The sequence below is a fragment of the Acomys russatus genome, chromosome X (assembly GCF_903995435.1).
Source record: "Acomys russatus chromosome X, mAcoRus1.1, whole genome shotgun sequence".
Classification (NCBI taxonomy): domain Eukaryota; kingdom Metazoa; phylum Chordata; class Mammalia; order Rodentia; family Muridae; genus Acomys; species Acomys russatus.
This window is the reverse complement of record NC_067169.1, coordinates 55825865-55830814: the sequence shown is the minus strand read 5'-3', so window position 1 is coordinate 55830814 and position 4950 is coordinate 55825865. Positions and strand designations below refer to the sequence as shown.

General features: G+C 44.5%; 1 non-coding gene across 1 annotated transcript; it reads left to right on the top strand.

The window, feature by feature from the left end:
- Positions 1-1255: 1255 nt before the first annotated feature.
- LOC127186060 (small nucleolar RNA SNORA17) lies at positions 1256-1387 on the top strand. The gene has a single exon (XR_007830312.1). It is a non-coding gene; the product is annotated as a small nucleolar RNA SNORA17 (small nucleolar RNA).
- The last annotated feature ends 3563 nt before the right edge of the window (positions 1388-4950 follow it).

Here is a 4950-nt window from a genome sequence, read left to right as displayed (position 1 = left end):
GTAACTAAGTCATGAACATGCTGGAAAAGCTGAGAATCAGGTAGTTGTTTGGTCTATGAAGCTAGACGTCCTGAAAGTACCCATCTTACACTGAAAACCCTGGAAGATTCCTGGCGAGTTGCTATATTGGGTTCCCACCAAACAGAAATCAAAGGACCTGAATTCTGATGTAAGCAAAGAATGGTAGTAGCATCATTTAGGTAGGTCAGGGTTAGGCAGTTTTCCACCAACCTTAATCACATAACACTGTAATAGCAAGAGATGCCTTAAAGGATCTCTTACACTCTAGACACACTCATCCTTATCTCCATCCTAGAGAAGTGGTCTGGTTTATCCTTGGCACTCTGGACCAATCACCTCTTCTAACATTATTATTCTTTTCTTAGTCTGTTGGCATATATGCACCATCAGTCTAATGTGGTCAAGGAGAAATCTTAGCTTGCAATCCAAAGTGATGCTTCTTGGGGTTTCTGGAAGCAGTACTCTCCATTCTTGAACCAAGACTTATAGGCAGCAGAGCATAACATCATGGGAATAGAATGCAAACATTTTGCTAGTGGGTCAGCAAAGGTGATGGTGAGTGGAGCCATTCTATTGGTATCCCCTGAATCCTATATTGGATGTTGAAATGGTCATAGCATTCCAGGTTATTGCCACCCAATTTGTGCTATAGTTATGTCCTTAAAAAGTCATTCTGCAGGAGCACTAAAAAGGAAATAATGAGATATGAGTGATATGAAGTGGGAAATGGAAAAGATGTTGGGAGGAGCTTTAACTGGACGAAGAATAATGAGGTAAATATATAGAGAGGGAAGGAGGAAAAAATAAGTAACAAGGATATTTGAAAAATACATAAATAACCATATTATTTTATTAATTAAAATTGCATATAATGCATATAAGTGTATTATATACATATACATATATTTAAGCGAAGATCCTATAATCAACACTTTATCAAGCAGCATAATTTCTAACTGCATTCTAAACATTTATCCTTATACTCACATATAACTGTTGCTGATTCTTCATCGGAATCACTTCTTTTTACAAGCAGAGGCCATTACAGAAATCCACAACTGACCAAAATGCAGAGAACAACTGATCATGGTGGTACCCAGCCTGAAATTATACATCTACAGGACAACGTCCACACATAAGACTCGCGGAAGACATGGGTGGAGAGGTGGTAGAAGAATTTTAAAAGTCAGAGGACCAGAAAGTGAGATTGGGTCTCTTAAGAAATGATAGGGAATCTGCCCCGAGAGGCATTGCAGGTGTGGCTGCTGGGTCACACATGTATCAGTAGGTGACAGAGAAGAGAGATGCTATGTCTACACTCACTGTTCTGACTTATGAACATCTGAATGATTAGTAGCCTAACGTTCCCTGAAAAAAGCTAGCCTGAGATGACCACCATTCTGGCACTCACACAGGCCCTAATGGCTCCCAGGACTGGGAGCAAGTAGCAAGTTAGAGACTAGAAGAACTGCACCTGAGACTGAGGGCCCAGGCGGGAGTGAGTCCAAGACAGACAACCCTCACATGGGGCCTGGAGAGCAGCAAGCCCAAGATGACTACCAGACTGGCATCATGGGCCCTGGACAGAGAGCCAGCCTGAGACAACCACTAGGCAGGCAGCATGTAGACCTGGGGAGGAGGGGACAAACCATGCCTGAGATGACCCTTGCCTGGTGCTATAATACATGAGGGGGCATAGCACTCTTAAGACCACTCCTGAGACACTCCCAGACACTCAGAGATCCTGGGTACCACTAAGAGGAGCAAATAAGTGGTGGAGAAATGAAGGAGAAAGAGAAACAGAAAGATGTGACCACAATCAAGAGAGGCAGAACTGGAGACTCAAGGGTAGTGAGGAACAGCCTGATGTGACTAGCCCGTGATGCCACCTGGGACCATGCTGAGGTGCTGGCCTGTGCTGCCACCAGGGTCCACATATGCATCCCTGCCCTGCAGCATCAGGGGTCTGTTACCACCAAAGGCCAGGCAGACATCCCTGGTCTGGGCTGCTGCCTGGGGACATGTTGATATCTGTATAGCTACAGAACTAGTCCCACCCCTCACCTGGGCATTGTGGGAGAGCTGGCCCTGGGGGCATAAGAGCAGGAGAGTTGACCCTGCCCCTAGCCAGCTTCACTACTCCACAGAGTGGGTTCCATACATTGCAGGAGTTGTAGGTGAGCTGGCCCCAGCCCCTGCCCGAGGATACAAGCATGGGAGACTTGGACCTACCACTCACCTCACTAGTGGTGGCATGGACATAGAAGACATAGTCTCCTCCCCAATCCCTTCACTACCTGCTGTAGTTGGGAGACCTGACCCTGGAGTCATGAGAGCAGGAGAGTTGGTCCTGCCCTTCATCAGCTGCAGCACTCAGCAGGTGAGCCTTACCTTGCCTAGGCAGGAGGGTGTCAGCGAGCTGGACTGAGGGCATGAATGTGGGAGAGCTGGCCCTGGCACTTGTCTGCCATAAAGTGACATGAGCAAGGGAGAGAATGACAGCTCTCCCTCAAAGCAGGAAGGAAAGCTGGCCTTGCTATCATCAGAATGGGAGAGCAGACCCTGCCCCTCACCTGCTACAGTTTTCAGCAGAACAGCAGATTTGGCCCTGAATGTGGGGCTTACAGGTAATCCAGGCTCAAGGGTGTGAGTATAGGAGAGTTGGCCCTGTCTCTTGTCTGCTGGGTGGTGGTGCTAAAGAAGGAGAGATGCTCTCCTCCCTCCCTTGTCCTTCCCCATCTGTGGCAGGCAGGGGAGCTGTCCCCAGGGTCATGAAAGTGGGAGAAATGGCCAGGTCCCTCACTGACTATAACACTCAGGAAAGCAGGCCCTGTGCCTCACCTGGGCAGTAGGGTAGATCTGACTCTGATAGTAGGGGTCACTGGTGAGCCAGCTCTGAGGGAATAAGAGTGGGAGGGATGACCAGTTCAGATACCTCTCAGGCCCAGATCCAGGGCTTTGATTTGGCCCATCCAACATTTACCTCATTAATGAACTGCCAAAGGGCATGAAGGGGCCTGTCTTACAGATCCAAAACCACAGGATCTTCATGACACAGGACAAGAAGAAGATATCTGAGAAGAGTCTTAGCAAGGTTCCAGTATCAGTAGAGTAGCAAAAGCCAGAGGCCTCATACCAGACCAACGAGTCATTGCAATGAACACTTGCAAGCAAAGAAGTGTGGACAAATGGGTATACTGCGGGACACACTGTGACACACTACAGCTTCCACAATGAGATTTTTTTCTCTGTTGGGGAGGAGGTTGCAAGGGTGGACTGCTGGTATGAGGGGAGGGGGTGATGAATGAGATTGGGGTGCATGATATAAAATTCACAAATAACCAATAAAAGGTCTTTAAAAATGACACGGAAGCCATATCCATGACACCTAAACGATATGGCTGTCCAAATAAGACCTGAACAATGTCAACAGCAGTGGATATGCTTAGGTGGAAGGGGTAAATCTCATGGGGCATGTACCCCTACGTGAAGAAGTACAGGCAATTAAAGACTGCTGAGAGAAGAAGAATCAATCTTCCTATGAAAGGAGTCATCTAATAGATTACCCAATACTGATGGTCATCCCTGAAAACACATATAGAAGCAACACCAAATGTACATCAACATGTTGTAGTCATATATCTAGGCATGTATATAAACACATAACAATAATAATTAGTGGCTATGAATTTGAGAAGGAGTAGGGGTTTCTGTGAGAGGTTGTAGGAACAAAGGGAAATGCACAAATGATATAATTATATTTTTATTTTTTAAATATTTTCATTTAAATGAAAATAATTCTGGCACCCTATCAAGCTAGCTGCTTCGGGATGATGGAGAACACGAGTAGACTGGATTCCATGAACATGAGCTCTAATGCTGCACTTCTTTTATACTGAATTAAGTTCATGGTCAGAAACAATGCTCTGTGAAATACTGTGATTGTCAGTAAGGCACTCTGAAGGTCCATGGGTAGTAATTTTTACAGAAGAATTATATGCAAGACAGGCAAATTCATATGCAAAATAAATATATATTCTCATAAGGACGGAGCACTGAACTTTCTATAATGGAAGTGGCCCAATGTAGCCAGCCTTCCACAAATTCATAGGCTGGGTCATTGAGGCAATCACGGCATATTGGGGGTTCAGTGTTGTTTTCTGAAATAGACAGTCTGGGCACTCTGGAGCAGCAGTTGCAGAATTTATTCATTATTTTTTCTGTTGCTCTGATAAAATGTATGACCAAAAGCAACTTATATAAGAGACTATTTTTGGTTTATGGTTCCAGAGGGATAAGAGCCTATCATGGGAACAGACGCATAGCAGCAAAGAGCAGGAGGATGAAGCTGAGATATCATATTCTCAATAGTGAACATGAATCAAAGACAACAAGCTTGAAGTAGGGCAAGGCTATGAATTCTCAGAGCCTACCCCCAGTGGCATACTTTTTCTAGTAAGTCTGTACCTCCTAAGCCTCTCCAAATAGTGTCACCAACTGGGGGCCAATCATTCAAATACTTGATTCTAGGCTAGGGTGATGTTTCTCATTCAAATTACATACTAGGTCAGACTTGGTGAGTTGAAGTCCATATAGAAACCTACAGAAGGGGGGTGGTATCATATCTATTTGATTACTGAACTCTTCCTTTCAGCTTTGGGTGAGAATTTATGAAAGACACAAGTGTGCTCACAAACTTTTTCCCCTCTGGAGAGATCTAGCTACACACTTCTGTCATAAATACCTTTCTCATTAATTTTCCAATCATGCTTCTTCCAAGTTCCTTATCACCAATACAAACCATTGGCTATAGCCAATGAATCAATGAATCAATATATAATTTGTATCTGGACATTTTTCCTTCTAAGTAAAATGTATGATCATGTATACTTCACAAATTCCTGCCAACTGTGAAGATCTTCCTTCATC